This window comes from Mustelus asterias, chromosome 7, assembly GCF_964213995.1.
Source record: "Mustelus asterias chromosome 7, sMusAst1.hap1.1, whole genome shotgun sequence".
Taxonomy (NCBI): domain Eukaryota; kingdom Metazoa; phylum Chordata; class Chondrichthyes; order Carcharhiniformes; family Triakidae; genus Mustelus; species Mustelus asterias.
Genome location: NC_135807.1, coordinates 108,346,771 through 108,370,677, shown reverse-complemented (window position 1 = coordinate 108,370,677; position 23,907 = coordinate 108,346,771). Strand labels below are relative to the sequence as shown.

The 23,907-nt window shown below is 47.9% G+C and overlaps 1 protein-coding gene across 6 annotated transcripts in view; it reads left to right on the top strand.

Moving 5' to 3' along the window:
* Positions 1–23,907, top strand: part of oxr1a (oxidation resistance 1a) — an 894,274-nt gene that overhangs the window by 27,591 nt on the left and 842,776 nt on the right. The window contains exon 2 of one of the 6 annotated variants that reach the window (XM_078216651.1): positions 2,893–3,086. The exons of the other annotated variants lie outside the window; for them this stretch is intronic. The gene's annotated coding sequence lies outside the window, so the exon portion shown is untranslated. The remainder of the gene's footprint in view (positions 1–2,892; positions 3,087–23,907) is intronic. 6 annotated transcript variants of the gene reach the window in all.

The following is a 23,907-nucleotide window of genomic DNA, read 5'->3' as shown; positions in this document are numbered from 1 at the left end:
TGTGACGGATCATCCCCTTGGCGGGGGTTGGGGGGGGGGGGGAAGGAGAGGGGGTGTGACGGATCATTCACTGGTTCACTACCAGCCACAGCCATCTCTCCCGCTCTCTCACACCTGCAGGGAAGAGTAATCTGTGGCTGGTAGTGTACCAGTGATGGTGCCAGGAGGGATTGGCCACATACAGGCAGCGGTACCCCCCGACCAGAGGATGAGATGTCACACCCCCTCTCCCCCAAGGGAATGATCCGTCACACCCCCTCTCTCCCCACCAGGGAATTAAAAGTCCCACCCCCCCCCCCCCCCCAGAGGATGAACGACAGAGAGGCTCTCTCCGCTCTCTGCTTTCTGTTTTGCGCCCGGGCGCGTTCTGCCAGGCGCTCCGACAGATGCAGATACGCTCGGCCCCGCCCACTAGACCCACGCTGAATAAAGGTGTATGGGGGGGGCGCTGGAGCGGGGCTCTGATTTACAGCCGCACCCGGCACTTAGTCCCGATTTGGTAAAATCGGCCCCTTTGTTTTGTCATCTTACTGTGGATACTGTGATGAGTTAGGGACATGATTGAAATCAAGTTATTCAGTGAACAATGGTAATTCCTTTGAACAAAGTGCTGGTTTATTGTTGTAGCCTCGTTTGAAATAACATAGCATGCCAAAAGAGCTTTCATCTTGGCCATGACAGTTAGCAATGAAAACCCATTCAGTGAGCCAGAAATGCCCATTTTTCAGGCACTCGGCAACTTACCAAGGCTCCTTTGACAGCACCGTCTAAACAAAGACCTAGAAGGACAGCAGACACATGGGGACCCACCAACTGCAAGTTCCCCATCGAGCACATTGAGGGCGGCATGGTGGCACACTGGTTAGCACTGCTGCCTGACAGCACCAGGGACCTGGGTTCCATTTCGGCCTCGGGTGACTGTGTGGAGTTTGCATGTTCTTCCCGTATCTGCATGGTTTTCCTCCAGGTGCTCCGGTTTCCTCCCACAGTCCAAAGGTGTGCAGGTTAGGTTGATTGGCCATGTTAAATTGCCCCTTAGTGCAAGGAGGATTAGCAGTGTAAATACATGGGGTTATGGGGATATGGCTTGGATGGGATTGTGATTGGTGCAGGCTTGATGGGCCAAATGACCTCCTTCTGCACTGTGGGATTTCTATGATGCAAGCGTTACTTGGAAATATATCGCCATTGCTTCACTGTCGCTGGGTCAAAATCCTGGAAGTCCTTCGCTACACCACATGGACTGCAGTTGTTCAAGGATGCAGCTTACCATCACCTTCTTACAGGCAATTAGGGATGGGCAATAAAATTGCTGGCCTAGAGAGGGATGCCCATGTCACGTGAAATTTTTTTAAAAACCGAAGTGCCCTATCCCTTAAATATTATAGATTATATCATAGAATCCTACAGTGCAGTGGAAGCCATTCAGCCCAGTCTGCACTGACCACAATCCCACCCAGTTCCTATCCCCATAACCCCAGGTATTTATCCTAGCTCGTCCCCCTGACAATAAGAGGCAATTTAGCATGGCCAATCTACTTAACCTGCACAGCTTTGGACTGTGGGAGGAAACCGGAGCACCCAGAGGAAACCCACGCAGACACGGGGAGAATGTGCAACCTCCACACAAACAGTGACCCAAGCCAAGAATTGAACCTGGGTCCCTGGCACTGTGAGACAGCAGTGCTAACCACTGTGCCACCGTGCGCCCACTGACAGTGCGATCACAGAAACAAGGGGTAGTCCTTAAACCTGTTCACCAACCAGAAGGATCATCACTGACATGTGTCTTAATTCCATTTCACTACTTTGGTCCTGTGCTCCTGAATATGCTAGCAGTGGAGACTCATATACACAAACCACTAAAATGTGGTGACCAGGTACAAAAAACCCCAAACTATTAATGAAAAGTTAGTGGGTATCAGTTTGCTCAGCTGGCTAGATTGCTAGAGTGTGATGTGGAATGACACCAACAGCACTAGTTAAATCTGTAGCCCGGCTGTGGCCTGCCTTGTCCCACAGTTGCTGAGTGGTGCCCTTCATGTGTTATATAACACTTGTGTATGCAAGAGATGCCTATGGTCCTTTCTGTACAATGGCAAATTACCTAGTGGAACATTCGCCTCCACAACTAGAGTGCTAAAATATAAAGGAGAAGATTTTTGCGACAGAAAAAAAAGCCCTGGCCAGATCATATCAGGAGCATCGTGTACATCTTTTGTCATTGCACTTTAGATATTGAACTGGACAAAGTGCAATGCTGATTTACCAGTGTGTTAGTAGGACTCCAAGAGTTAAATAATGAGGTGAGCTTGCACAAACCAGGCTTGTATTTCCTGGAATCTCGAAGGTTGAGGGGTGTTTAAGGTTTTTAGGGTTTTGAAAGGAATTGAAGAATTCAAAATAACCTTTTTTCACTGCAATGGAAGTTTTTGACGGGGTGGGGGGTGGGTGGGGGGGGGGGGGGGGGGGGGGGGGCGGTCAGAAAACGTCGAATCAGAGCCAGGCCATTTGGGTGAGATGTGAGATCGGGCAACATGGTAGCACAGTGGTTAGCACTGCTGCTTCACAGCGCCAGGGGCCTGGGTTCAAATCCCAGCTTGGGTCACTGTCTTTGTGGAGTTTGACGTTCTCCCCGTGTCTGCATGGGTTTCCTCCGGGTGCTCCGGTTTCCTCCCACATTCTGAAAGACTTTGGTACATTGTACAAAGACTGAAAGGTTTGGTACATTGACCCGAACAGCTGCCAGACTTGTGGCGACTAGGGGAATTTCACAGTAACTTCATTGCAGTGTTAATGTAAGTCTTACTTGTGACTAATAAATAAACTTTAACTTTTGTTCGGAAATTCCTTTCCATTTTTCTTTGTCCTTTTCTTTTCTTTTTTCCACAGGGGATTACTTGGTTCCACTGCAGTCCAATGGGTTCTGAGATGATAATCCAATGCAGGATCTGCAGGCCCTGTCACATGCAGGGCAAGTCGTGCTTGAAAAATTGAGTAGAAAGGTTGTTTGGAGTTATGCTTATCCTCAAACATCCCAACAGAGCCTCTACACATCATCTGCACACAGAAGCTCTACAACTGAGGTTGGTTTTGGATTGGTTTTGGGCGGCACGATAGCACAGTGGTTAGCACTGTTGCTTCACAGCTCCAGGGACCTGGGTTCGATTCCCGGCTTGGGTCACTGTCTGTGTGGAGTTTGCACATTCTCCTTGTGTCTGCGTGGGTTTCCTCCGGGTGCTCCGGTTTCCTCCCACAGTCCAAAGATGTGCGGGTTAGGTTGATTGGCCATGCTAAAATTGCCCCATAGTGTCCTGAGATGCGTAGGTTAGAGGGATTAGCGGGTAAATATGCAGGGATATGGGGGTAGGGCCTGGGTGGGATTGTAGTCAGTGCAGACTCGACGGGCCAAATGGCCTCTTTCTGCACTGTAGGGTTTCTGTGATTTCTATGAAGGCAGCGTAGGTTGAACAGTTTCCTGTCTGTTACAAAGAACAAAGAAAAGTACAGCATAGGAACAGGCCCCTCAGCCCACCAAACCAGTGCCGATCATGATGCCCTAACTAAACTATAAAAGTAGCTTCTGCCCTTGTTCCGTATCCCTCTGTTCCCTCACTATTCATGTAATCATCCAGACGCCTCTTAAATGACACTAATGTGCCTGCTTCCACCACCTCCTCGAGCAGCGTGTTCCAGGCACCCACCACTCTCTGTATGAAAAGCCTCCCTCGCACATCTCCCTTAAACTTCCCCTCTCTCCTTGAACCTGTGCCCTCTTGTAATTGACACTTCAACCCTATCCACCCTGTCTATGCCTCTCATTTTGTAGACCTCAATCAGTTCTCCTCTCGGCCTCCATCTTTCCAGTGAAAACAATCCTAGTTTATTCAACCTCTCCTCACACGCACTCGAGACCAGGCAATATCCTGGTGAACCTTCTTTGCATTCTCTCTAAAGTTTACACATCCTTCTGGTAGTGTGGTGATCAGAACGGCACGCAATACTCCAAATGCAGCCTAACCAAGGTTTTATATAGCTGCAACATGATTTCCCAACTCCTGTACTCGATGCCCTGGCTGATGAAGGCAAGCATGTCATATGCCTTCTTAATCACTTCCTGCACATGTGGTCATCTCAGACACTCTCAGCATCCAGGACTCGCCACATGTGACAAGCCACACATTGTGCTCAGCTGTCTTCTCCTGACATGTCTTGTCATGACATGACAACATAAAATGAATGCCTTAGACTATAACAAATCTAGATACAGATAATAAATAATACTTTTCCCAATTAATATATTTATTTTAGCTTCAGCTATTTAAACACAGCTGCTAATATCTGTTACTCATCAACCAATCAACTTGCTGCTTTCCTGTGACGTCACTTCAACTCCCCGATCTGTTGAAGGAAAGCCTCGTTCCTATGCTCTGCGCACTCTGTCCTCTCCTGATGCTGAGTGTTCCTCCGCTCCAGAGCCGCCTGCTCCCTGAAGGTCTCCTCCCTGTGTTCTCCTTTATCCTCTCCTGATGCTGAGTGTTCCTCTCAGCTCCTGAGCCACTTGTTCCCCGAAAAAGGTGAGTAATTTGCCGAAAGCATGGTGCATTATTGCAGTGAAGAAGATGGAGAAGAGTTAGTTCTAGGATGAAGCTTTGTTTGATCTCCATTTTAATTGAGATAGGGTTTGTGGTGGGTCTGCTGATGAGGATCACGTCACCGTGGAATAGGTGGATAAATTCTTGAAGGCAGCCAAATTTGAGGAAGATAAACAGACAGAGTTTGACAGCCCAAAGGCTATTGTGAGGTTGGAGAAGACCATGTACAGCAGTTGGTGCTGTGAAATGGCCTTTTTCAACTTTTCTCTGGGCGTTCGGACTAGGGTAGCTCCAAATCCGAGCTGGGTGGGTAATGAGCAATGGAGTTGAAGGTGTTCGAGTTTAAGACAAAACTCTCGGTTGTGGTGTTCTTCAAAATATTTTCTCCAGCAAGCGCTATCCCTTCCTGCCCTTGATCAGCTTCCCTACATGCCTAGTTCTCAGTGGGGCGGCTCGTGAGTGCTTGATCCAAATGCCCTTGATCGTCTTGACTGTGCTGAAAAAAAATGCACATGTTGTTCCTGCGGGTTGTTGGATTTTTCTACTCTTTCTACCCACCACTTGTTCTTTACGCCACGGGTTCTACACTTGCTGCTCATTTTGAAGCCTGTAGGAATGCTGCTTTTCTCCTGAGGCAGTGAGGATTCCAGTAAGTTGTCATGACCACGTAAAAGGTAGTCCGTGAGCTGAGAGAGTATGGGTGTGTAATGCATGAAATGTGATGTGTATGATGAATGTGTGTATGTATGGTGTCTATGATTTGTGATGTGTGTGTGGCCTATGGTGTTTCTGTGTGCGCGTCTGGGTGCGTGCTGTGTTGGGTCTGGTGGTGTGGATCGGTGGTATAGTGGTGTTGGTGTGAGGGTGTGGTGTGGGTCTGTGGTGTGAGTGTGGTAAGTTTGTGCATGGTGGTGTGGTATTTTAGTGTGGGTGTGTGGGGTTTGTGAGTTGGTGTGGTGTGTGTGTGTTGGGGTGTGTGAAATGTGGGTTGGTGTATGATTTCATAGAAATCCTACAGTGTAGAAGGCGGCTATTCGGCATGCCGAGCCTGCATTTACAACACTCCCACCCAAGTCCTATCCCTATAACGCCACATATTTACCCTGACACTGAGGGGCAATTTTCCATGGCTAATCAACCCGCACGTCTTTGGACTGTGGGAGGAAACCAACACAGAGACGGGGAGAATGTGCAAACTCCACACAGTCACCCAAGGCTCAAATTGAACATGGGTACCTGGTGCTATGAGGTGGCAGTGCTAACCACTCTGCCACGGGTACAGAAGAGGTTTACCAGGATGTTGCCTGGTCTGCAGTATATTGGCTATGAGGAAAAATTTAGAGGAGATGTGCGAGGCTAGTTTTTTGCACAGAGGGTGGTGAGTGTCTGGAATGCGCTGCCCGGGGAGGTGGTGGGAGAAGATACGATAGCGGCATTTAAGGGGCAACTAGACGAATATATGAATGGAAGGATATGGACTCCCTAAGTGCCTACAGTTTTGTTTAGGCAGGCATCATGATCAGCGCTGGCTTGGAGGGCCGAAGGGCCTGTTCCTGCGCTGTACTGTTCTTTGTTCTTTATTTGTATTTGGGTTTGTGTGTGGGGGTACAGGTGCCTGGCGGGCGTGTGGTATATGATTGTGTGTGGATGGGTGATTTGTGGCTGCGTGTCTGTGGGGTGTGCGTACATGGTATGTATTGTGGGTGTGTGTTATATGTGGTGTGCTGTTTGTGCTCTGTGTGCGGGTGTGTGTACATGGTGTGTGTGCTGTATGTGGGTCTGGTGTGAGTGTTTGTGGATGTGGTACTTGTATGCATGTGATTTATGTGTTGTGTGTTGGTGGGCGGTGTGTTTGCGTGTGGATCTGGTTGTGCTGTGCGTTTGTGTGCGTATGTGGTGGAGGGGCAGCACAGTAGCATAGTGGTTAGCACTGCTGCCTCAGTTTGTGTTTGTGGTGTGGTTGTGGGTCTGTGGTGTATGGTATGTGGGTCTCGGGGTGTGTGGTATGCGTGTGGTGTGTGGCTGTTTTGAGGATGTGTGGATTTGTGGTGTGTCTGTGTGTGTGTAGCAGGTTGGGTGTGTGCAGTTTGTGTGGGTGTGGTTGTGTGGTGCACGTGTGGGTTTGTTCTGTGTGTGTGTGTTGATTTTGTGTGGGTCTGTGGTGTGCATGTGGTGTGTGTTTCGGGGTGCTTGGGTGGGTGTATATGGGGTGTGGATGTGTAGGCATGTGTTTGTGATTGGTGGGTGTGTGTGGTATATGGTTGTCTCTGGTGTATGTGGATGGGTGGTATACGGATGTGTGTGTTTGGTATTTTTGTGTGTGAGATTTGTGTGGGTGGTGTGTGTATGGTATATGGTGGTGTGTTGTGTGGATGTCTGATTTGTGGGTGTGTGGCGTGAAGGTGTGTATATGTAGAATCATAGCCTACAGTACGGAAGGAGGCCATTCGGCCCTATGTTGTGGATGTGTGTATATGGTGTGTGCACTTGATCTGTGTGGTGTGTCGGTGTGTTGGTGAGTGTGGGTGGGCCTGGGTAAGATTCTCTTACAGAGAGTTGGTGCAGACTTGATGGGCCAAATGGCCTCTTTGTGAACTGCAGTGATTCTATGGATTCCATGGGGTGGAGGGAGGGCGGGGAGTGTTGCAAATGATTCAATTCAAAGTTGTCTATGTCAATCCTATGAATTACAACCTCCCACCTCCCCTTCACAGTATAAATCTTGTCTGATTGTCCTTGTCTTCAGCTCTGATGAAGGGTCATCCTGACTCGAAACATTGGCTCTATTCTCTCTCCACAGATGCTGTCAGATCTGCTGAGATTTTCCAGCATTTTCTGTTTTTGTTTCAGATTTCAGCATCTGCAGTATTTTATTTTCATCAATTTAAAATTAGCCAGCCGCAAAATGTTATTCTTAAACAGGATAAAGGTTTGTTTATTACAGAACTGTTGAAATTTACTTAAATAAAAATGATCAAGTTATTAACTAAAATACAAAGGTTAAAATGAAGTTAAAGAAAAAAATAGATACATATAAATGAGATTTCAAATGAGTCTGTGAGATATCATTGCATTCTCTTGCTTCAATTCCTACGTCCTGATGTGGTTGGGGTTGTAACTTGGGTTGAGTTTAACAGGTCTGTTGGATTCACTAGTGAACAATTCGAAGGTCTACCTTTTGCAGTGGACTGAGGAGATTTTTGCAATAGGGAGAGGTTTCCTATTCTTCACTAATTTCTTCCTGGTGGTTCTGCACAGCTTTGCTTCCACAGCCTGTCTTTATCTCAACCAAGAACAAAGTGGCTGCCATATTCATTTTGATGAAGCTTTGTGACACCAGGCATAGAAGTTAATTATATTCAAGCCCTTTAATGTACATTCCTGCCTTCTGTTCTCTCAGAAGGAAAAGTTTTTTTCACAGCTTTTAGAAGGACATCCTTGGAGAAGTCTGCATTTTGAATGACTATTTGGAGCCAGCTCTCAATATGAGTCTGACAAAGTTTGAATAGTAAGAAGTCTCTCAACACCAGGTTAAAGTCCAACAGGTTCATTTGATAGCACAAGCTTTCGGAGTGTTGCTTCTTCTTCAGGTGAGTGAGGAATGTGTCTATATATGCCCTGTTTGTGAACACAAACTCAAGTTACAAGATAATGGTTGGACTGCGAGTCTTTACAGGTAATCAAGTCTTAAAGATACAGACAATGTGAGTGGAGAGAGGGCTAAGCACAGGTTAAAGAGATGTGTATTGTCTCCAGCCAGGACGGTTAGTGAGATTTTGCAAGCCCAGACAAGTCATGGGGGTTACAGATAGTGTGACATGAACCCAAGATCCCGATTGAGGCCGTCCTCGTGTGTGGAACTTGGCTATCAGTTTCTGCTCAGCGATTCTGCATTGTCGTGTGTCATGAAGACTGCCTTGGAGAACGCTTACCTGAAGATCAGAGGCTGAATGCCTGTGACTGCTGAAGTGCTCCCCCACAGGAAGAGAACACTCCTGGATGGTGATTGTCGAGTGGTGTTCATTCATCTGTTGTCGTAGCGTCTGCATGGTCTTGTCAATGTACCATGCCTTGGTACATTTTGTCCTGCAGCGTATCAGGTAGACAACGTTGGCCGAGTTGCAAGAGTATGTACCGTGTACCTGGTGGATGGTGTTCTCACGTGAGATGATGGCATCTATTTTGATGATCCGGCACGCCTTGCAGAGGTTTCTGTGGCAGGGTTGTGTGGTGTCGTGGTCACTGTTCTCCTGAAGGCTGGGTAGTTTGCTGCGGTACATTAACCCCCATGACTTGCCTGGGCTTGCAAAATCTCACTAACTGTCCTGGCTGGAGACAATACACATCTCTTTAACCTGTGCTTAACCCTCTCTCCACTCACATTGTCTGTATCTTTAAGACTTGATTACCTGTAAAGACTCGCATTCCAACCATTATCTTGTAAATTGAGTTTGTATCTATATATGCCCTGTTTGTGAACACAACTCTTCAGTCACCTGAAGAAGGAGCGACACTCTGAAAACTTGTGCTACCAAATACATGGAACATAGAACAGTACAGCACAGAACAGGCCCTTCGGCCCACGATGTTGTGCCGAGCTTTATCTGAAACCAAGATCAAGCTATCCCACTCCCTATCATCCTGGTGTGCTCCATGTGCCTATCCAATAACCGCTTAAATGTTCCTAAAGTGTCTGACTCCACTATCACTGCAGGCAGTCCATTCCACACCCCAACCACTCTCTGCGTAAAGAACCTACCTCTGATATCCTTCCTATATCTCCCACCACGAACCCTTGTAATAGCTCCATCCACCCGAGGAAATAGTCTTTGAACGTCTTTGAAATAAACCTGTTGGACTTTAACTTGGTGTTGTGAGACTTCTTACTGTGCTTACCCCAGTCCAACGCCGGCATCTCCACATCAAAGTTTGAATAAACAAAGGACGATGCCATGCTGCTGCCTGACTATACTTGCATTTTGAAGAAAGCTATTAAACTCAATGAGCAGAATTCCCCCAACCTGCCAATGGCAGGTTTGATGGTAGGCAGGCCTGTGAATCTGGTGGGAGTCAAAAAGTCGTAAACTCGTTGTTGTAAAATCTCATTGCAGTTTTCCCAATGGCAGGTTAATGGTGGGTGGGTCACTCGATCTGCTGGCAGGTGCTGCAAATGTCATTTGCATCTCATGAATGCTCATGAGAACAGCTGCCCGCCACAATCTTGTCAGGTCTTTCAATCTTGTGTCATGTGGGAAATCGTGTTGGCTTCAAACCCGATTGATAAAGCTGGCATGCACAAGTCAGTTTGTCAGAGACTTTAAAGGCTTTGCATATTGCACTGCCGGCAGACTGATTCCTGCCCTCCATCTACTTGCCAAGCTGGTCTTCATGGACAGCACTGAGCTCCTGGATGCATGAATTAGATGGGAGTTCAGGTGTTTCTTGCATGTCGCTGCAGACTCGATGGGCCAAAGAGCCTCTTTTGCACTGTATGATTCTAGGACCCTCCTGTGTCGCCATCGCAGATCAGTACTGTGCCTGGTATTGGGAATACAGGGAGTCCCCTTCCACTCCAGTTCCTCACAGCAGGGTTTATCTGGACAGCACTGTGCTGCGGGACTCATGCAGGCACTGCAGTAAAGATCCCAAGTTTGACCGAGGGTAAGGTACAATGCGAAGTTGGGGGTGGGGCAGACAAAGACAAGACCTGTGGAAGGAGGGAGGTGGGGAAAGGGCAGGAACAATGTGGCTAGTCTTCTACAGACATATAAATAGATTAAATTTGCATGGGGGAAAGGGCCTCGGTTCAATAGTGGTTGGTGCAGACTCAATGAGCCAAATGGCCTCCTTCTGCACTGTAGGATTCTAAAATGGTGTTAAAAGGAGTAGGGCCAATTAAAAATTAAAGTTTAATTATTAGTCACATGTAAAGCTTACATTAACACTGCTGTGAAATTCCCCTAGTCGCCACACTCTGGCACCTGTTCGGGTCAATGCATCTAACGAGCATGTCTTTCAGACTGTGGGAGGAACCGCAATGCCCAGAGGAAACCCACGCAGACACGGGGAGAACATGCAAACTACACACAGACAGTGACCCAAGTTGGGAATTGAACCCAGGTCCCTGGCACTGTGAGGCAGCAGTGCTAACCACTGTGCCACCGTGCCGCCAGTCAGGGGTCTAAAAGGGAATTTACACCTGGAGACAGGGAACAAGGCTACCAAAGAGGGAGATGTTACCCAGGACAAGGTGGCAATTGAGGAAATTCTGTCCATAGAAGTGTTCAAAATTGATAATGTGGGAAGTATTGAATAGCCTGTAGGTAGTGAAAATTGACAACGCACCAGGACAGTATTGGTCCCCTTATATGAGGAAGGATATATTGGCATTGGAGGGAGTGCAGAGAAGGTTCACCAGGTTGATACCGGAGATGAGGGGTTTGGATTATGAGGAGAGGCTGAGGAGATTGGGTTTGTACTCGTTGGAGTTTAGAAGGATGAGGGGGGATCTTATGGAGACTTATAAGATAATGCGGGGGCTGGATAGGGTGGAGGCGGAGAGATTCTTTCCACTTAGTAAGGAAGTTAAAACTAGAGGACACAGCCTCAAAATAAAGGGGGGTCGGTTTAAGACAGAGTTGAGGAGGAACTTCTTCTCCCAGAGGGTGGTGAATCTCTGGAATTCTCTGCCCACTGAGGTGGTGGAGGCTACCTCGCTGAATATGTTGAAAGCGCGGATGGATGGATTCCTGATCGGTAAGGGAATTAAGGGTTATGGGGATCAGGCGGGTAAGTGGTACTGATCCACGTCAGATCAGCCATGATCTTATTGAATGGCGGGGCAGGCTCGAGGGGCTAGATGGCCTACTCCTGCTCCTATTTCTTATGTTCTTATGACTGGATGAGATGCACCCAAGGATGTTGACAGAAGTGAGAATAGCAACTTACAGGGTTATGGCCATAATCTTCCAGTCTTCTCCAGACTCGGAGGTGCCAGAGGACTGGAGAATTGCAAATGTTACGTCCTTGTTCAAAAATGTTTTTAAGGATAACACCAGAAATCTAGTTCGTTTAACATCAGTAATGGGCAAGTTTCTAAAAACAATTATTTCGGACAGAACTAGAACAAAGAAACAAAGAACAGTGCAGCACAGGAACAGGCCCTTTGGCCCACCAAGCCTGCACCAACACATGTTGCCTTTCGATACTAAAGACCTTTTGCCTCCATGAGTCCGTAAACCTCTATTCCCTGCCTATTCATATATCTGTCAAGATGCCTCTTAAAGGTTGCTATTGTATCTGCTTTTACCACATATTCTGGCAGTGCATTCCAGGCACTTACCACCCGCTGTGTAAAAAACAAATTGCCTCACATCTCCTTCAAACTTTCCCCCTTTTATCTTAAACCTATGTCCCCTAGTAATTGACATTTCTATCCTGGGAAAAAGATTCAGACTATCCACTCTATCCATGTCTTTTATAATTTTGTCAACTTCTATCAGGTCACCCCTCAGCCTTCGATGTTCAAATGAAAACAAACCGAATTTGTCCAATCTCTCCTCACAGCTAATACCCTCCAAACCAGGCAACATCCCTGTAAACCTTTTCTGCACCCTGTTCCAAAGCCTCCACATCCTTCTGGTAGTGTGGCAACCAGAACTGTACACAATATTCAAAATGGGGTCTAAACTAAAGCTCTATACAGCTGCAACATGACTTGCCAATTTTTATACTCTATGCCTTGACCAATGAAGGAAAGCATGCCATATGCCTTGACCACCTTATCCACTTGTGTTGCCACTTTGCGGGAACTGTGGACCTGTATGCCTAGATACTGTGATCATTCTGTCTGTTAATGCTTCTAAGGGTTCTGCCATTTACTTGGTACTTCCCTCCTGCATTAAACCTTCCAAAATGCATCACCTTGCATTTGTCCAGATTAAATTTCATCTGCCATTTCAAGATTCCAGCCTACTTGTATCCTCTGTCAATCCTCCTTACTATCCCCCAATCTTTGTGCCATCTGCAAACGTACTAATCAGACTACGTACATTCTCCTCCAAATCATTTGCATACATAATATATATAAAAATATACATATATTTTATATATAACAAGCAACAGGGGACCTTGCACTGATTCCTGTGAAACACCACTGATCACAGATCTCCAGTCAGAAAAACATCCTTCCGCCGCTACTCCGTCTTCTATTAACAACGTAAGAAGTTTAACAACACCAGGTTAAACACCAGGTTCTATTAACAAGCCAGTTCTGTATGCATCTTACCAGCTAACTGTGGATCCCATGTGACTTCACCTTCTGTATCAGTCTGCCATGAGGGATCTTTTTAAATGTCTTGCTAAAGTCCATGAAGACAACATCCACTGCCCTGCTGTCATCAATCATCTTTATCACTTCCCAAAAAACTAAATCAAGTTTGTGAGACTGCTGTGAAGGAAATTTGGTAAGAAGTTTAACAACACCAGGTTAAAGTCCAACAGGTTTATTTGGTAGCAAAAGCCACAAGCTTTCGGAGCCTTAAGCTCCTTCTTCAGGTGAGTGGGAATTCTGTTCACAAACAGGGCATATAAAGACACAAACTCAATTTACAGAATAATGGTTGGAATGCGAATACTTACAGCTAATCAAGTCTTAAAGGTACAAACAATGTGAGTGGAGAGAGCATTAAGACAGGCTAAAGAGATGTGTATTGTCTCCAGACAGGACAGCCAGTGAAATTCTGCAAGTCCAGGCAAGTTGTGGGGATTACAGATAGTGTGACCTGAACCCAATATCCCGGTTGAGGCCGTCCTCATGTGTGCGCAACTTGGCTATCAGTCTCTGCTCAGCGACTCTGCGCTGTCGTGTGTCGTGATGGCAGCCTTGGAGAACGCTTACCCGAATATCAGAGGCCGAATGCCCGTGACCGCTGAAGTGCTCCCCACCAGGGAGAGAAAAGTCTTGCCTGGTGATTGTCGAGCGGTGTTCATTAATCCGTTGTCGCAGCGTCTGCATGGTTTCCCCAATGTACCATGCCTTCAACAACCAGTTCACCTTCAACAACCAGTTCTTCATCCAGACACACGGAACAGCCATGGGGACCAAATTCGCACCTCAATATGCCAACACCTTCATGCAGAGGTTCGAACAAAACTTCTACACCGCACAGGACCTTCAACCGATGCTATACACTAGATACATCGATGACATTTTCTTCCTTTGGAGTCATGGTGAGCAATCACTGAAACAACTATATGATGACATCAACAAGTTCCATCCCACTATCAGACTCGCCATGGACTACTCTCCGGAATTGGTTGCATTCTTGGACACACGCATCTCCATTAAGGACGGTCACCTCAGCACCTCACTATACCGCAAGCCCACGGATAACCACTTCTCCAGCTTCCACCCTAAACACGTTAAAGAAGCCATCCCCTAAGGACAAATCCTCCGTATACACAGGATCTGCTCGGATGAGGAAGATCACAACAGACACCCCCAGATGCTGAAAGATGCCCTCATAAGAACAGGACATGGCGCTCGACTCATCGATCGACAGTTCCGACGCGCCACAGCGAAAAACCGCACCGACCTCCTCAGACAAACACGGGACACAGTGGACAGAGTACCCTTTGTCGTCCAGTACTTCCCCGGAACGGAGAAGCTACGGCATCTCCTCCGGAGCCTTCAACATGTCATTGATGAAGACGAACATCTCGCCAAGGCCATCCTCACACCCCCACTTCTTGCCTTCAAACAATCGCACAACCTCAAACAGACCATTGTCCGCAGCAAACTACCCAGCCTTCAGGAGAACAGTGACCACGACACCACACAACCCTGCCACAGCAATCTCTGCAAGACGTGCCGGATCATCGACACAGATGCCATCATCTCACGTGAGAACACCATCCACCAGGTACACGGTACATACTCTTGCAACTTGGTCAATGTTGTTTACCTGATACACTGCAGGAAAGGATGTCCCGAGGCATGGTACATTGGGAAACCATGCAGACGCTGCGACAACGGATTAATGAACACCGCTTGACAATCACCAGGCAAGTCTGTTCTCTTCCTGTTGGGGAGCACTTCAGCGGTCATGGGCATTCGGCCTCTGATATTCGGGTAAGCGTTCTCCAAGGCGGCCTTCACGACACATGACGGCAAAGAGTCGCTGAGCAGAAACTGATAGCCAAGTTGCGCACACATGAGGACAGCCTCAACCGGGATATTGGGTTCATGTCACACTATCTGTCATCCCCACAACTTGCCTGGACTTGCAGAATTTCACTGGCTGTCCTGTCTGGAGGCAATACACATCTCTTTAGCCTGTCTTACTGCTCTCTCTACTCACATTGTTTGTACCTTTAAGACTTGATTAGCTGTAAGTATTCGCATTCCAACCATTATTCTGTAAATTGAGTTTGTGTCTTTACATGCCCTGTTTGTGAACAGAATTCCCACTCACCTGAAGAAGGAGCTTAAGGCTCCGAAAGCTTGTGGCTTTTGCTACCAAATAAACCTGTTGGACTTTAACCTGGTGTTGTTAAACTTCTTACTGTGTTTACCCCAGTCCAGCGCCGGCATCTCCACATCAAGGAAATTTGGACCAGCATAGGGCTCTCATCCTAAAGTGCATGTCATGGTTTGGGGCACTGTCAGTTTGGAAACTCAGTTGCACAACGAGTCACGTTGCTGATGAACCCTCATCAGCCATTGATCGTCAGGACTAATGTTTGAGAACTCACCTATCATACGCGCCGACTAAAGAATTACACACATCCCCCTGACAACGCACAAAGGTACCAAGTGGCACTGAGGTTTACATCACATGAATAGTAACCTTAAAAGAGGACACACTGAGTGTAAGGAAGACTGAACCTCAGGATAAGAAGATTACAAAGATCCAAACCAAGATGCTTTCATCTGACCATTCACATACCCGTGGAATAGTTCTCAAAAAGTACACTTTTATTCAGTGATGGAGCACATGGGTAACATTAAAACTTTTTAACTTACCGAGGGTGGTGGGCGAGTGGAATCGGCTGGCGTCAGTGGTGGTGGAGGCAAGCTCAATAGGGTCTTTTAAGAGACTCCTGGATGAGTACATGGGACTTAATAGGATGGAGGATTATAGGTAGGCCTAAAAGGTAGGGATATGTTCGGCGCAACTTGTGGGGCTGAGGGGCCTGTTTTGTGCTGTGGTTTTTCTTTCTATGTAACGCTACCACTATGCCTGGGTGCAGCCCCGACATCAAGGATGGAGGCGGCCTGGTGACTGCTAGGTCCTGATACTTGTGATGACCTTGGTGCACGTCCTCTGGTGGCCCTCGGGAAGGAACGGCCTCATAAAGGTCTTTTACTCATGGGCAGAAGCATCCATGGCAGCATGTGCTGCTGGAGTTGGTGTGAGTACAGGGAGAGGGGACTCTTGAATGTCTGCCCACCCTTGGGGTGTCCTGAAAGGAGGCCCCCAAGGTGACCAGCCTTGGACACTCATCCTTCCTGGGGGTATCAGAGGATCCTGGCATGACTCCTGAGGAGGTGCGGTACCTGGAGGGAGGTCAAAGTGCTTGGCCCCCATGTGGCCTATGTCCTGATGGTGCTCACCAGAGTGTGTGGCAATGGAGTCCAGGGTCAAACACAAATACGACAGGACCTGCTGGACCAAGGTCTCTATGGTGCTTGTCAACCTTCTCATGGTAACATGGAGGCACTCGCATGTCGGAGCCATGATATTAGACAGAATATGGATGGACTCCTCCATTGTGTGCTCTGCTCTGAGTGACTGTCGAAGCTCTGCCTGATGTTCTGTAGCTACCCTTTGCACCTACAGCATTGAACAGACAGCTACTTCCAGAGGTTGATCATCTGACTGGGACTGAGCAGATGGCTGGTTCCTATCTCTGACTGCTGTGAGGATGTGTCCATGAGGTGTTTTCCACAAAGTGACCCCGAGTCTAACCTTGGACTTTGCCCATTGGCTGTTTGTCTCTGCACTGATGGAGGGAATGGGTAAGTCTTGTGATAGAACATAGAACATAGAACATTACAGCGCAGAACAGGCCCTTCGGCCCACGATGTTGCACCGACCAGTTAAAAAAAAAAAAACTGTGACCCTCCAACCTAAACCAATTTCTTTTCGTCCATGAACCTATCTACGGATCTCTTAAACGCCCCCAAACTAGGCGCATTTACTACTGATGCTGGCAGGGCATTCCAATCCCTCACCACCCTCTGGGTAAAGAACCTACCCCTGACATCGGTTCTATAACTACCCCCCCTCAATTTAAAGCCATGCCCCCTCGTGCTGGATTTCTCCATCAGAGGAAAAAGGCTATCACTATCCACCCTATCTAAACCTCTAATCATCTTATATGTTTCAATAAGATCCCCTCTTAGCCGCCGCCTTTCCAGCGAAAACAATCCCAAATCCCTCAGCCTCTCCTCATAGGATCTCCCCTCCATACCAGGCAACATCCTGGTAAACCTCCTCTGCACCCTCTCCAAAGCCTCCACATCCTTCCTGTAATGTGGGGACCAGAACTGCACACAGTACTCCAAGTGCGGCCGCACCAGAGTTGTGTACAGTTGCAACATAACGCTACGACTCCTAAATTCAATCCCCCTACCAATAAACGCCAAGACACCATATGCCTTCTTAACAACCTTATCTACTTGATTCCCAACTTTCAGGGATCTATGCACACATACACCTAGATCCCTCTGCTCCTCCACACTATTCAAAGTCCTCCCGTTAGCCCTATACTCAACACATCTGTTATTCCTACCAAAGTGAATTACCTCACACTTCTCCGCATTAAACTCCATCCGCCACCTCTCGGCCCAACTTTGCAACCTGTCTAAGTCTTCCTGCAAACTACGACACCCTTCCTCACTGTCTACCACACCACCGACTTTGGTGTCATCAGCAAATTTGCTAATCCACCCAACTATACCCTCATCCAGATCATTAATAAATATTACAAACAGCAGTGGCCCCAAAACAGATCCCTGAGGTACACCACTTGTAACCGCACTCCATGATGAATATTTACTATCAACCACCACCCTCTGTTTCCTATCCGCTAGCCAATTCCTGATCCAATTTCCTAGATCACCCCCAATCCCATACATCTGCATTTTCTGCAGAAGCCTACCATGGTGAACCTTATCAAACGCCTTACTAAAATCCATATATACCACGTCCACTGCCTTGCCCCCATCCACTTCCTTGGTCACTTTCTCAAAAAACTCAATAAGGTTAGTAAGGCACGACCTACCTGCCACAAAACCATGCTGACTATCACCTATCAATTCATTACTCTCCAAATAACTATAAATCCTATCCCTTATAATTTTTTCCAACATCTTGCCGACAACAGAAGTGAGACTCACCGGTCTATAATTCCCGGGGAAGTCTCTGTTCCCCTTCTTAAACAATGGGACAACATTCGCTAACCTCCAATCTTCTGGTACTATACCAGATGGTTCTTCATGAGCTCCCTCATCCTCCGATGTGCTTCAGGGGCTTGGAGAGTTGCTGGGCTGGCTAGTCTGATGGTGGTCTGATGGTACCTGCAAAAGACAAAAGGACTGTTTTAGTGGGTGAACTAAAACTAATTCAGAATACATTGCACTCGGTGTAAATTGCAGGATTTAGTGAAGCAATGGAGCATAATGATGTGCTGAGAATTTGATAGTGGAGGGAGCTGAGAGAAAATTCGCCCTGGCCGAGTGGATGAGATCATTCATCCAGTTCCTGCACTGGATTGTGCTGTGTAGTTGGGTGACAGCCTTGCTGACCTCCTGGTTTACAGCTTCCTTGAGCCGTCCCTGGGGTAGAGCACATGCCGGTAGGCCTGCCCATCCTGAATAAGGCCCTCAAGTGTCCTGGCACCAGAAGCTTGTTCTGCCTTCTTGAGGCTGCCAGCCTTTTGTCTCTGGGTTCTGGACATCCTACATGATCTGGTGAAGACAGGCGGGGTGGAGAGGGTGATATGAGTGTGCTGGACTGGTGTTTAAATATGGCACCAGGACATTCAAACCCGTCATCTGAGGGCAGGGGACAAGTCAGCTACGCAACTGCCAGGAGAGACAGAGGGGAACTCGCCTATGCATAATTAATAAGGTTCAAAGTGTTTTGATGTGGAACCCTGCCATCCTGGTCAATGGGACAGGCACCACCGCAGTCACCCATTAACGCACTTAGGGCCCGATTTTACCAAAACGTTGCGTCCGTTTTCGGGCGCAAAATTGCGGTAAAGTTGGGCGTCAGGCCTATACCGTGATCTGCACCCGATTCCGAGCAGATCGCGGCTTTACCGACACCCGTTTCGGGTGCGGGTCTGGCCCGTGCCCGAATCGGGCAGCCCGACGATTTAAATGCATTTGCATGCATTTTAATCGACTTAATGAACCGCGCACCCAACTCTACCGCCAAATCCCACTTTACCGTCTTCTGGTCCGATGCGGATCCGCGCTCTAATCGACCTGCCGAATAAAAATCCGAAGTCGCCGCTGCAGCCTTCGAAAAGTGGGGTCAGAGACTGCAACGGCTCTCTGATCTGACCCAGCTCCTCCTCTTGGGGGGAGGGGGGTGGGAGGAGGAGAGGGGGTGTGACCGATCATCCCCTGGGGGGCGGGAGGAAAGGTGGTGTGACCGAACATCCCCGGGGGTGGGAGGGGAGGGCATGTGACTGATCATCCCCGGGGGGTTGGGGGGGGGGGGGGGGGTGGGAGGGGAAGGGGTGTGACCGATCATCCCGTGGGGGTGGGGGGTGTGGGGAGAGGGGGTGTGACGTATCATCCTCTGCGGGGCGGGGGGTCGTGGCGCTGCCACTCTGCAGCCGATCGGTGGGGAGGGAGGGGGCAGGGGTGCCGCTGCCACTCTGCGGCCGATCCATCCTCCTCACTGGAGGAACGAATCCCTCCTCTCCGGAGTGGCCGCATACTTCAAACACCACGACTGTCATTATTCCGCTGAGGTGAATAATGACAGTCGTGGTGTTTGAAGTATGTGGCCACTCCGGAGAGGAGGGATTCGTTCCTCCGGTGGGGAGGAGGGATCGGCTGCAGAGTGGCAGTGCTAAGCCCCGCCCACAGCACAAATCGGACCGGAGCCGGCAAAACACGTATGGGCATGCTGCAAAGAGGATTCCGGGCTCGGATCCGTATTACGCCCAGATCCCGCCCTTAGGCTCCGATTGGTAAAATCGGGCCCTTTGTCTCAAAATGAGAGAATTCTGATTTGATTAGACTTATTATTGTCACATGTATTAATATACAGTGAAAAGTATTGTTTCTTGCGCACTATACAGCCAAAGCGTACCGTACATAGAGAAGGAAAGGAGAGGGTGCAGAATGTAGTGTTACGGTCATAGCTGGGGTGTTGAGAAAGATCAACTTAATACAACATTGCTCCATTCAGAGGTCTGATGGCAGCAGGGAAGGAGCTGTTCTTGAGTCTGTTATTATGTGACCTCAGACTTTGTACCTTTATCGTGACGGAAGAAGGTGGAAGAGAGAATGTCCAGGGTGCGTGGGGTCCTTGATTATGCTGGCTGCTTTTTTGAGGCAGCAGGAAGTATAGACAGAGTCAATGGATGGGAGGCTGGTTTGCGTGATGGGTTGGGCTTCGTTCTTGACCCTTTGTAGTTTACTTATTAGTCACAAGTAGGCTTACATTCACACTGTAATGAAGTTACTGTGAAAATCCCCCAGTTGCCACACTCCGGTGCCTGTTTGGGTAACACTGAGGGAAATTTTTTTAGCACGGCCAATGCACCTAACTTGCACATATTTCGGGTTATAGCGGACATACCAAATTTCCTTAGCCTCTAAGAAAGTAGAGGCGTTGGTGGGCTTTCTTAACTATCACTTCGGCATGGAGGGACCAGGACAGGTTGTTGGTGATCTGGACACCTAGAAACTTAAAGTTCTTGATCATTTCTACTTTGTCCCTGTTGATTAGACAGGGGCATATCCTCCACTACACTTCCTGAAGTTGATAATCTCCTTCGTTTTGTTGACATTGAGGAAGAGATTATTGTTGTTGCACAAGTTCACCAGATTCTCCATCTCTTTCCTGTATTCCATCTTATCATTGTTTGAGATCTGACCCACTACAGTGGTGTCACCAGCAAACTTGAAAACCGAGTTGGAGGGGAATTTGGCCACACAGTCATTGGTGTATAAGGAATATAGTAAGGGGCTGAGGACACAGCCTTTGTGGCACCAGTGTTGAGGATGATCATGGAGGAGGTGTTGTTGCCTATCCTTCTGTGGGTTAGAAAGTCTTAGATCTAGTCGCAGAGGGAGGAGCCAAGCCGCAGGCCATAGTTTGGAGATGAGTTTTGTAGGAATAACGGTGTTGAAGGTTGAGCTGTAGTCCATAAATAGGAGTCTGACACAGGTGCGTTTTTTATCCAGGTGTTTCAGGATTGAGTGTAGGGCCATGGAGATGGCGTCTGCTGTGGATCTGTTGCAGCAATAGGCAAACTGCAGTGGATCCAGGCAAAATGGGAGGCCGGAATTTATTCGTGCCATGACTAACCTTTCGAAAGAGCTATCATCAGGTGGTCACACCAGGGCCACGGGAAGAGGCCAAGTGGGTGACGGCCAGGAAGGGTAAGGCTAGGGTGGTTGAGAGCACCCCGGTGGATTTGCCCCTGCACAACAAGTACTCCTGCTTGAGTACTGCTGGGGGGGACAGCCCGCCTGGGGGAAGCAGCAGTGGCCGTGTCTCCGCAGTGGAGTCCAGCCCTGTAACTCAGAGGGCTAAGGAAAAGAGGAGGAAGGCGGTATTAATCGGGGACTCGATGGTGAAGGGGACAGACAGGCGTTTCTGCGGAGGGAGGCGGGATTCTCGCATGGTGGTCTGCCTCCCTGGGGCCGGGATCCAGGATGTCGCTAGTCGCGTCCCGGAAATCCTGAGGTGGGAGGGAGAGGAGCCTGAGGTAGCGGTACATATTGGTACCGCTGATGTGGGTAGGAAGGGAGAAGGGGTCATGAAAAGGGAGTACAGGGAATTAGGGAGACAGCTGAGAAAGAGGAAAGCAAAGGTAGTAATCTCAGGATTACTGCCTGTGCCACGGGAAGGTGAGGGCAGGAATGGAGTGAGGTGGAGGATGAATGTGTGGCTGAGGGACTGGTGCAGGGGGCAGGGATTCAGGTTCCTGGACCATTGGGACCTCTTTAGGGGCAGGGGTGATCTGTATACAAAAAACGGGTGGAACCTGAATCACACGGGGACCAATATCCTGGCCGGTAGGTTGGCTAAGGCTACTGGGGAGAATTTAAACTAGATAGGTTGGGGGGAGGGGAGCTAGAAGAGTTGACTAGGATCAAGGAACTAATTGATGGGGGGGAGGATGCAGGGGTAAGGGGAATTACAAAATTAATGGTAGAGGAGAGGGTGCAAGTGAATGAAGGCGGTAATTTAGATAAGGGAGTAGAGGGAGAGGGTGTTCGCGACTCATCAAAGCGGGTTCAGATAAAAGCTGGAATAAGGACACTTTGCCTGAATGCACGAAGCATTCGGAACAAGGTGAATGAGTTGATGGTGCAAATCAGCACAAGTGGGTACGATCTGGTGGCCATTACAGAAACGTGGCTGAAAGGTGACCAGGACTGGGAGATGAATATCCAGGGGTATCAGGCGTTTAGGAAGAATAGACAGGAAGGAAAAGGTGGTGGGGTCGCGCTATTAATAAGAGATAATATCAGGGTAGTACTGAGGGATGACATAGGCTCTGAGGAACAAAACGTGGAATCATTATGGGTAGAGATGAGGAATAGTAGAGGGAGAAAGACACTAGTAGGTGTGGTATATAGGCCCCCAAATAATAATGTTGAGGTAGGGAGGGCTATAAACAAGCAGATAAGGGATGCGTGTAAAAACGGAACGGCAATAATCATGGGGGACTTCAACATGCACATTGACTGGCAGACTCAAGTCGGTAAGGGTGGAATGGAGGAAGAGTTCTTAGAATGCTGTCGGGATAGTTTCCTTGAACAGCATGTTACGGAACCGACGAGGGAACGAGCTATTTTGGATCTGGTATTGTGTAACGAGGTAGGTAGAATTAAGGATCTTATTGTGAAGGACCCTCTTGGGTCTAGTGACCACAATATGGTCGAATTTCTGATTCAGATGGAAGAGGAGAAAGTTTGGTCTCAAACCAGTGTCCTCTGTTTGAACAGAGGGAAATATGATAGGATGAGGGATGAATTGGCTAAGGTAGACTGGGAGAGCAGGCTGGCAGGTAGGATAGCTGAGGAACAGTGGAGGATTTTTAAGGAGATCCTTTTCAGTTCTCAGCAAAAATATATTCCAGCAAAAAACAAGGATTGTAAGAAAAGGGAGAACCAGCCGTGGATAACGAAGGAAATAAAGGAGAGTATTAAAATAAAAACAGCTGCGTACAGAGTGGCCAAAAATAGTGGAGAAACAAGTGATTGGGAAAAATTTAAGAAACAACAAAGAGAGACTAAGAAAGCGATAAAGAAAGGAAGGATAGACTATGAAGCTAGGCTAGCAATTAATATAAAAAATGATAGTAAAAGTTTTTATAAATATATAAAAAGGAATAGAGTGGCTAGAGTGAATGTTGGACCCTTGGAGGACGAGAGGGGGGAGTTAATAGTGGGAAATGAGGATATGGCTGAGTCTTTAAATAAGTTTTTTGTGTCGGTCTTCACGGTGGAGGACACAAATAGTTTGCCAAATATTAACGATAGAGGGTTGGCAGCAGGAGAAATACTTAATACGATTAATGTTACCAGAGAGGCAGTGCTGGGTAGACTAATGGGACTGAAGGTGGACAAGTCCCCGGGTCCGGATGGAATGCATCCCAGGGTATTGAAAGAAATGTCAGAGGTAATAGTGGATGCGTTAGTGATTATTTATCAAAACTCGTTGCATTCTGGGGTAGTGCCGGTTGATTGGAAAACGGCTAATGTTACGCCGCTGTTTAAAAAAGGAAGGAGACAAAAGGCGGGTAACTATAGGCCGGTCAGCTTAACGTCTGTAGTAGGGAAAATGCTGGAATCCATTATGAAAGAGGAGATAGCAGGGCATCTGGATAGAAATGGTTCGATCAATCAGACGCAGCATGGATTCATGTGGGGAAAGTCGTGCTTGATGAACATGTTGGATTTTTATGAAGATGTGACGAGGGCGGTTGATGGAGGAGAACCGGTGGATGCGGTGTTTTTGGATTTCCAAAAGGCGTTTGATAAGGTGCCCCATAAAAGGCTGCTGAAGAAGATTAGGGCACACGGAGTTGGGGGTAGTGTGTTAAA